This window comes from Oryzias melastigma, linkage group LG1, assembly GCF_002922805.2.
Source record: "Oryzias melastigma strain HK-1 linkage group LG1, ASM292280v2, whole genome shotgun sequence".
In the NCBI taxonomy this organism is placed as follows: Eukaryota; Metazoa; Chordata; class Actinopteri; order Beloniformes; family Adrianichthyidae; genus Oryzias; species Oryzias melastigma.
This window is the reverse complement of record NC_050512.1, coordinates 30,152,529-30,162,918: the sequence shown is the minus strand read 5'-3', so window position 1 is coordinate 30,162,918 and position 10,390 is coordinate 30,152,529.

The following is a 10,390-nucleotide window of genomic DNA, read 5'->3' as shown; positions in this document are numbered from 1 at the left end:
CTTGGGTCACCTTTGGTCCTGGACCATGAGCGCCAGCGTCAGTCCAGCGATGGCTACGCAGCAGCAGCGCCCCCCGCAAGTAGAGCCAGAAGCGGTCCAGAAAATTATTGTAACACACACTTTTATATTGTGAAAATAATTCTAATTTTAAAAACTTTAGTAGGCTTTCTTTATTCAAATAGTAATTGTGAATATAACTATAAAATAATTCAAATAAATGTTACTAATAAATAAAAGGAAAAGAATAGATAAAATTCAGTTATGACAAAAGTCATATAAAGACAGATTAAAAAGGTGGGTCTTGAACTTCTTCCTAAAAAACCTGCAGTCTCTGCTGCTATGAGACTCTCCTGAAGGTTGTCCCACTGGTGAAGACCTTAATGACAGAACGAGGCCTCACCATGTGTTTTGGTTCTCGCCTTAGGAACATCTAAGAGGCCAGCGCCGGAGGACCTCAGGGTCCACGAGGAGTCATATCTTAAAAGCAAGTCCCCTAAATGAGAAGGCCCACAACCATAAAAAAAACATTTATAAACCATTAGGAGAACTTTAAAATAAGTCCTGAAAACACACAGAGAGCCAATGCTGCGATTTTAAAATGGGTGCAATGTGTTCCTTCCCGCGGTCCTCATCAGAACTTGTCCCACAGAGTTCTGTAATAACTGTGAATTTGAAAGAGATTTTTTAGTCGCCAATAATCTTACAGACTAAAAATAAAAGCATGAATCAGCACCTCTGTGCTGGCAGGAGAGAGAATTGGGCGGACCCTGGCAATATTTTTGAGAAGATAAAATCCTGTCTTCACAATATTTCTGATGTGTAAATCAATGAGTATTGGACCTAAAATTGACTCTTGGGGAACCCCACGACTTATTTTGAGGATTCTAGAAGAGCATGTATCCATACTTGCATAACATCTTGATCAGTAAGTCAAAAATGTAGTCAGTTAATAACAGTTTTTAAGTGCTGGTACTAAGCACTGGTGAGTACCAGCCCACTTAAAACCCTGATGGGTTGGACAGCACAGTTGGTACTTGGAACAGTTTATACAGTGGAGCCAGGTCAAAAGTATTGTATTATCAATTAGATTTTTGGGAATCTCTTGCACACATTTTCAAGGGTCAACAAAAACTGGTTAAACTGTTCAGAAAAAAAAAGCAATATGCAAAAACCTTAAATCAATTTTTAAACGAAGAAAATAAGTACATTTTAAGCATTGTAATGAAGAAAATTGTTCCCATGTAATCTAATTACAACAACATTATTTACAAATCAGAATATACATTTATTATTATTATTATTTATTGATATTAGTTGTTACACTCACGTCCCCAGTTCAAAATAAATGTGGTCAATAATAATACACACAAAAGAAATGACAGGCCCATTAAATGTAAATATTTTTAATGAAATATTTGTTCTTTAAACTGAATTAAAGGAAAAGTCTTACTGATTTGACTCCTAGAGATCAAATTAATTAATATACGGCTCGTGGATCAAAATGAGTTTGACACCTCTGGTTTAACTCATGAACAGAAAGTTAGTGAAATAAAAGGCTGATGTGATTAAATAACTGATATTTCTTTCAGGTCCTTATGGGGGTCAATGCAACAAAGTGTCTTACACTGAAAGAAGCATCTGCGCCTTCAGAGGATCATCAGTGATCATCTCTTGTTCTCACCAAGGTCTAAACTCTGACTCATCATGTTCCTGGATCAGTGTTCGTGGTCAACAGGCGTTCAACCAGAACACTGAGAAATATCGTTTTCAAGTCAGAACTCATCAATATCGCTCAAGTCTGACAATCAGTGATCTAAGAGACAGTGATTCAGATGAATATCGGTTGAAATCAACATGGTGGTACAATGATTTCCCTGGAACAACTCTCACTGTTGTTGGTACAGTTGAACCTCTCATTACTTTACATTTTAGTTACAGTTGTCAAAGCAGATTTTTCATGACACACTCCTTTGTGTTTTCAGATCCTCATGTGGAGGTGATCCGGCCTTCCTCTGGACAGGAACTGGTTTGTCACAGCAGCTGTTTTCCTCTGCATCGTTTTCCCTTCATGTGGTTCAAGAATGGAGAGAAAGTTCTGGGAGAAATTTCGTATTCTTACAGAAAACCTGTTTCTCCTGAAGACACTTACTCCTGTTCTTATGAGGGTCAGCGATCACCTGAAGTCTGTAAGATGATTTAAAACTGGAAACAATCATCAGGCCTTTGAACGCAGATTTTTAAAATGTTACTAAAAAAATAATAGTTAAAAAATAAATAAAACACTAAAACAAATTTTAAAAGTTGCAGTTTATTTTTTATCTGTGATCTTTTTTGTTTGAGAAATTAGGCATGTCAAATTACATCAAATAATTTTGATAAATTAATTACTCACATTTTAGTGCTCTATTCTCTTTTTTTATTGTGTTATCATCATTTCTGGATCAGACAAATGCTTCCTCCGTGAAGTCTTTTATGTTTGATAATGCACACCTGGAGGAGTATTATCCCGCTCATTCCATGGTTAATTATTTAAAAAAAAATTAATTTCAAATTCGCAATTAAAACTTCAATCTTGTTATATTTTTAACTTAAGGGCGTTTTTCTCAAAAAGCCATCCATCCATTCATTTTCTTGGCCGCTTTGTCCCTTTCGGAGTTGCAGGAATGCCGGAGCCTAACCCAGCTACTGATGGGTGAAGGCAGGTTATACCCTGAACAGGTCACCAGGCTGTCACAGGGCCTCAATCACACACCTATTCACTCTCACATTCACACCTAGGGGCAATTTAGAGTCACCAATTAACCTAAAAAAAGCAGACTATATTGAACACATGTTGTCATGGTAACAGCTTCAGCGTGCGGAATGCATGGACTTCTACGGGTTGGGCGGGGCTCTGTTGGAGCTTGGGTGGGGGGCTCACTTCCATGCATGCACCAAGAGGATTGTAGGATTTTTACTGGCTCAATTAAACCAAATGTTGCAGAGGGAAAATGAGCCTGAAGAATTAAGGACCAATCAGCAGCAGTTACAGTAACATAAGGGCTGACAGACACAACCTATAACAAAGTGTTTAAAGCTGACTTGGCTCTCATTTTTGTGCATCATGTTCACTGTAGTGTTACCTCTCTTTATATGTATGTTCTCAGATCCTCCAAAAACTTTAACATTACATATGTCTCCACTGGTTTGAACTGGTATGAATCTTAATCAGTTTAATTTTTTTGTCTTCCAGATGCTCCAAAGTCTGTTTCTGTATCCATCGATCTCACTGAAATTATAGAGGGCAGTTCAGTGACTCTGACCTGCAGCTGCGATGCTAAACCAGCAGCTAAATTCAGGTGGTACAAAAACAACCAAACTCTGCTCCATGAGGGTCCAACTCTGATCCTCGGGTCCGTCCATCGCTCTGACTCTGGAAGATACCACTGTGTAGCTGAGAATAAACTCTGGGAAACAGCATCTGAACATGCCTTCATAAATGTGGAATGTGAGTCAAATAAAGTAACTAGAAAAAAATATATTTGAGACCTTCATGTGTGACTGTCCATAAATAAAATTTGATGTCCAGATCCTCCAGAGACCTCCACTGTGTCAGTGAGTCCCTCTGCTGAGATCCTGGAGGGCAGTTCAGTGACTCTGACCTGCAGCAGTGATGCTAACCCAGCAGCTAACTACACCTGGTTCAAAGACAACAGAACTCTGATCTCAGAACAAAAAGTTAATTTCTCCTCCGTCAGGTCTGAAGACTCAGGGAATTATAGCTGCAAGTCTGAGAACAAACATGGACAAAGCAGCTCGGTTCCTCTGCTCCTGGATGTTCAATGTAAGTGTAGACTTTAGATTAGAGAATGGATATTGTTTTCTTTGACTGACAGAGTTTATTAAAGTTATTGTTTATGTTTCTTCCTGAATCTCAGATTCTCCCAGGATTCCTTCAGTGTCAGTGAATGTCTCTGCTGAGATCCTGGAGGGCAGTTCAGTGACTCTGACCTGCAGCAGTGATGCTAACCCAGCAGCTAACTACACCTGGTTCAAGAAGGATGAAGACTCACCAAAAGCATCTGGACCAAACTGGACCATCAGTGACTTCAGAGCTGAACTCAGTGGATTTTATTACTGTGAAGCAGAGAACAGAAGAGGAAGAATTCAGTCCAGTTTACATCTGATTGAAACAGAAACAGGTTGGTTAGCAAACTGATGCTTTTTTTTTAACTTTGAAGAAACCAAATCTGTCTGCCCGTCTGCTGTTTTAGTCTTTGAAAATTCCAACAAACGTTCATCTATAAAGGAAGTTTTCCTTTCTTCTTTCCAGGTACATGGAAGTTAGTAGCAGCTGCAACAATCATATTTGCTGTTTTGTTTTTTGTCTTTCTCCCCGTCTTCCTTTGGATTAAGTAAGTAATTTTCTACCTAATCCATTTGAACATTTGGACTAAGTTTGCATTTATGCTTCACTGATTGACCTTCCACTGTTAAAATTAGAAAGAACAGGTGTGCCACAGAACAGTGTGACGGTGGATCTGCCAACAGCACTCGGGTAAGAAAGATTAGCTTTGTCTTCATGTCAGACGGCGACCACCAGAGAGCCCACAAAAAGAGAAGGAGCTGTTACTGGATTTAAGATGAACAAACATGTGTAAGATCTTAGAGAATGCGGCAAAAAAATGAACATGTGGACAATTTCCTAAAAAAAAAAACCCTGAAATAATTCATTTTCACAAAAAATTAGTCATTTGTGACACATTTTTCTTACTCCCAATCAACGAGTTTTTAAAGACACACTGCAGTGAAAGTCGTGTAGTTTGCTGTACAGCACAGAAGGTGACGATCACTGTGCGTGAATGGTTTTCAGCTCAAGCAAATTATACTTTTAAAATACAGAACGTATTCGTCTTCCTCGTCCGAGCTGGTATCTGGCTCAAAACTGTATGGCTGGATAGCTCCAAAATTTGTTGCCTTGGTAATGTTAGGTTGGCGTTGTGAGGAGTTGTAAGCTAGCAGGAGAGTGTGTAAATAGGTTGATGAAAGGAAGGGGATGGGTTTTCACTGTACTTTGTACCATGTTTAATGTAAAGCACTTTGAATTGTCTCTGTACATGAAATGTGTTATAAAAATAAACTTGCCTTGCCTACCAACAGTCCCACCCACAAATCAGAGGTGAATGTCTAATGAACTCTTGCTACTCTTTAGAAAGTATGTCCTAGAAAACAATTATTACAATAAAAAATCTCATAATCAAAAAGCACTAAGAACACTTTGAAAGTAGATCAAAGATGATTAAAGAGGGACTTTAAAATAATAGTCTTATTATTTTAAGGCAAGCAGATCCAAATATATGAAAGTTTAAGGAGGTTGGGCAGGTGTGAGTTTTTTCTATCTTCTTGTCCTTCAGCTCAACACAAGTCCAGACATCAACAGTCCATCAGCAGAAGATCAGCATGTTCTTCATTACAGCAGCATCATCTTCTATGAGAACCAGAAAGACTCTCTGTACTCCAACATCAGCAGAAATCCCAAACTCAGACAGAACAAAGAGGACAATACTGTTGAATATTCTGCAGCTGTGAGGTGAGCAGACTGCTTGTAAAACAGATTATTTTCTTTAGAAACTTTCAGATTTATATACTATATTTCCCCTTTTCCTACAGAACCACAGCAACTGAAATCACAGAAGATTTTGCTCTTTACAGCACCGTCAATAAATGTGTCCAGAGCGAAACTCAAGTCTCATCATGATTCAAGAAAATCTCATTTCCTTCACTTTTTGCCACTGTTGATGCGTTTGCTTAGCTTCACAAATGTAACTTGAAAAGTTGCATTACCTGTGATAATGCTAGTGTGAATGTTTTTTGCTGAATATAGTTGCCGTGATGCTGAAGTTTTTGCTGAAAATGGTGACGCAATATACTTTAATTGTTAAAGGGATTTGCTGGAAATTCAAAAGCCATATTTGCAAAATGTTACATTTGCTAAAAGACTGGACATTTTGTTGAACTATGAAAGAGCGCTAGAAGATGTACTATATTTCTGAAAAAAAAATGTAGTAAAATTGCTTAGAAATCCCTAATATGTACCAGTTTTGCAACAAAAAAAAAATATTTGGTGTGGTGCTTAAATATGAACGAAACTCCAAATTAACCCAAAACACCTTAGTAGATGATAAATTAAGCAAAAAATAAAACTAGCTTGATGCTTGAATATTAGCTAAACTTCAAAAATGCCTAAAATTCCTCAGTAAACTAAATTAGTCAAAAGTGTTAGCTTGATGCTACAACAGAAGCCAAACTCTAAATTAGCCAAACAACTCCAGCAGATAGCAAATCAGTCAAAAACTTTTGCATGTTACTAAAATATTAGCTAAACTCCAAAATAGCATAAAAAAGACCTCACTAGATGTCAAGTTGCCTAAATTAGCTAACATAAGGCTAATATAACAGCTCAATGCCGATTTTTTTTTAATCACTCCACTTCATATGGGGCATATTTTGCTAAATATTTCAAAAACTATCAAGTTTATGAATACCAAAAATACAAGCAGTAATGTCCTGAACAAGCTGAACATTTTGATACCAAGAATGATGAAATCGCTGAGAGTGTGATTGAGTTTTTACAAGCTGAAGAACAAATGGAAAGGAGGAGAATCACTTTGATCTTGTATAAACTACACAGGATTAAACAATCTGGATTACTCATACATAACACCTACCCCCTCCCTGCTTTTGATCTTATAAGGGTCCCAAGATCTTCACTAAGTTGAACCTCCATGTTCTTGTATCTATGATTTTATGCTCCATTTAGTCATGCTTTTTTTTAGTTATGTTATGTTTTGTGGATTTTTCTCACCCAGTGTGACCCTTTTTTTTGTTGATTAAAGAATTATAGTTTCTCACTCTAGGGTGCCGTCTTGTTCTGCATTTGAGTCATCCTGATAAACCGTAGCATAATCATCTCAGTGTTAAAAGTGTTTTGTTTTTTGTGTTGACCTGGTGCCTGTTTCAAGAAGCAGGTTTTGTTGAAACTCAGAGTTTGTGAATTCCAAATTCAGGATGATTGATTGAATCAATAAGTGTGATAATTTTTTTCTTTATAGTTATCAGCAAATTAACTTGAAAACTGTTGGCATGAAGCATGGCCATTAAAAAAAAAACACACATGCAAACATTGTTCTTCACTTTTCAAATTTGCCATTTCTGTAAATTCAGCTTCAATAACACCCCCCCCCCCCAAAAGTAGAACATTTTCAGAATCCAATTGTGTATATTGTTGCTATTCAAGCATACAATATTTATTTGTTCCAATTCATTTTCAGAAATGGTCTTTTTGCTAAAGTGACTGTGGCTCTATTGCCTCTTGTGAGGTCTCCTGTGACACTAAACAAAAGCTCGAGAAGCTGGGAAAGCCAACAGGTCTAAAGCAAAAAGGTTTTGATAAAGGTGGTGTGATAAAGGAAGTCACTTTTTTCTAGCCAAAACTCTGCTCCCGTGTCTCAACTGAAGGACTGTGCGAGCTCCTCTTTATACCTCCTGTTTTGCCACCTTATGTTGTTAGTTGAGAAGCTCTTTTTAGGTGTTGAGGAGAATTTACAGAGAAACCTGAAGTCTGGCTTCTTAGATGAGCATGGTGCTATTTCTGGTGCCTCCCTACTTTCATCCACCTGTTCTGAGTGTGCTGATTGCACCACACACTCCTCTGCCTGATCGAGCAGTTCCTGGATATTGTCACTAGCTACATTTACAAGAGTTTCACAAACATGGGATTGACAAAGCAGGCAGCTGCTGCAAGTGGTGAGAACTTTTCATCATCAGGATCCAATATGCAAGCAAAACGAAGCCTTATACCTCTTTTATTTTCCCCGCAAGAGTGGCAAGGTCTCGATAGCTGGTGTTCTCTTCAAAGTCAGCAAGATGGCTGAGCAGGTCAAGGAGAGCAGGGACAACCAGGGACATAGACATGGTGTCACTTTGAAGGGTTTGTGTATGTTCTGCAAATGGCAGCAGTAGTTCTTGCAATGACATTAGCTTTCACCACTCACTGGGGAGTAAGCAGTCCCAACCCATGTCACTTGCTATTTGGGAAACTGAGTCTTTCACTCCCAGGAGGTGTGTGATCATGTTATATGGGCTTGACCAGCATGTGGGGCAGCCATTTACAAGAAGACCACACTTCTCCAAGAGTCTCTATGTTGCAAAAGAAGACTTAAGAGAGAGCTTCACCACCGACCTTGCTTTATCCAGGAATCTGTTAACACTTCCCTCCTTCTGAAGACGGTGGACCCCAAGTTGTAAGGAGTGCACCACACATGGGTGATTTAAATAAATAGCTCACCAGAGTCCAGTGACTTTCCATGGGATCTTCTGAATCATCAGAGTCGTCTTCCTCTTCTGATGTGGTGTATTTAAATGCTGCCACCATATTACTCCTGTTATCCGTTATCACTGCTATAATCTTCTCATGTGGTACATCCCACTCTTGCATACATTTATCCACACAAGCGTTTATTGATAGTGCAGTGTAAGGATTGGCTGTCTCTTCAAGAGCCAACAAAATGTGCTCAGGTTTATTTTGCTCAATGCAAAAGTAGCATGAACTACTTGCAATAAATGAAGCAGTCAATCCCTTTTTTGTCCACAAACCAATCCTAATAGACATGTTCCGAGCAGCAGCCAGCCTCCTTCTGAATGTTTGTCGTAGACCTTCATATTATTTGTCAATCAGGTAACTTATTCTAGTTTTCTTGGGAACAGTCATCTTTTTATCAATGGTCTCCATTATATGAACAAAGTCTTCATTTTCAGTAGTTGGGGTTGGTAATCCTTGGCTTCCAATGCATTTAGCTATTGCTTCTTTGCTCAGCTGCCCTTTTGAGTCACTCTTGTATTTCAAGACACTTTGAAATGCAGTTGAAATACTCTTTTGGGTAGGTTTAGCCTTTTTGGTACCTGATGGCCTACTGTCATCATCCAGAGGCTTCTGCAGCTGAAGAAGAAGGGCAGGTAAAACATTTCAAAAGGGGTTTAATGATGGTCAGAGGTCAAAAATGAGATGAGGTCATAGATTAGCTTCAGACCATGATCTCCTCTTGGTCCACTCAGTTGATGAAACTGTATTGTCACCTACTGAGCAAGTTAATCCTCTAAAGTGAACTGAACCTCAGCTACTGTGACTCTCTCTGCAAAAGCTTGAGAAGCTGGGAAAGCCAACAGCTTTTTAAAGCAAAAAGATTTTGATAGAGGTGCTGTGATAAAGGGAGTCACCTTTTTCTAGCCAAAACTCTGCTCCTGTGTCACAACTGAAGGACTGTTAGTTGAGAAGCTCTTTTTAGGTGTTGAGGAGAATTTACAGAGACACCTGAAGTCTGGCTTCTTAGATGAGCATGGTGCTATTTCTGGTGCCTCCCTCCTACTTTCATCTACATTCTCTTCAGACCCCCCCCCCCCCCCTTCTGAGTGTGTTGAGTGCACCACATAATCATCTGCCTGATCGAGCAGTTCCTGGATATTGTCACTAGTTACATTTAGAAGAGTTTCACAAACATGGGATTGACAAAGCAGGCAGCTGCTGCAAGTGGTGAGAACTTTTCATCATCAGGATCCAATATGCAAGCAAAACAAATCCTTATACCTCCTTTAATTTTCCCAGTAAAAGTAGCAAGGTCTCGATAGCTGGTGTTCTCTTCAAAGTCAGCAAGGTGGCTGAGCAGGTCAAGGAGAGCAGGGACAACCAGGGACATAGACATGGTGTCGTGTGTGTTTTGTGTTTACTTTGTTCTTGTTTGTGCATTTGTTTTTCCCAGCTCCTACAGAAGTCCAGGTCCTCTCAACTAATCTCTGAGCTGGGAGGGAAGGTTAAAAGCAGCCAGGAGTCTCTGCTCCAGTGGCTGCTTAATTCCTGAGTGGGGAATTAGATTCTCAACCTGGCCCTGCTGTCTGCCTGGCCAAGCCTGCGAAAAGCCTCTGGTTTCCCTCTCTTTAGTTTGTTATGGCTCTGTCTGTTTGTTACCTTTGCTCTGGTGATTTCTCTAGTTGCTTTTGGAGTGATAGTTGTGTTTGACTGTTTGGTTTTGTTTCTTATTGCTATAAAGCCTGGGAATTTAAGTTACCCATTAATATTAGTTCATCTAGCCTTTTTGGGAGTCTTTTGTCTTTTGTTGTGACACCTGTCACTATATTAAACAGCTGTGTCCCCATCTTATCCCTGCCCGATTATTTATTCTTTTATGTTACACATTTCTTCCTCCTTCCTAAGAAGGGACATAACAAATCATAAAGAACCTGCCTGCATCGCAAGATAAAAGTTCTTCTTGACATGATTTGTAGATTTCTGCAAAAAGATATAGCATGAAGCATAGAACTTAAAAAAATATTAATAATAATAGTACATATAATTTAT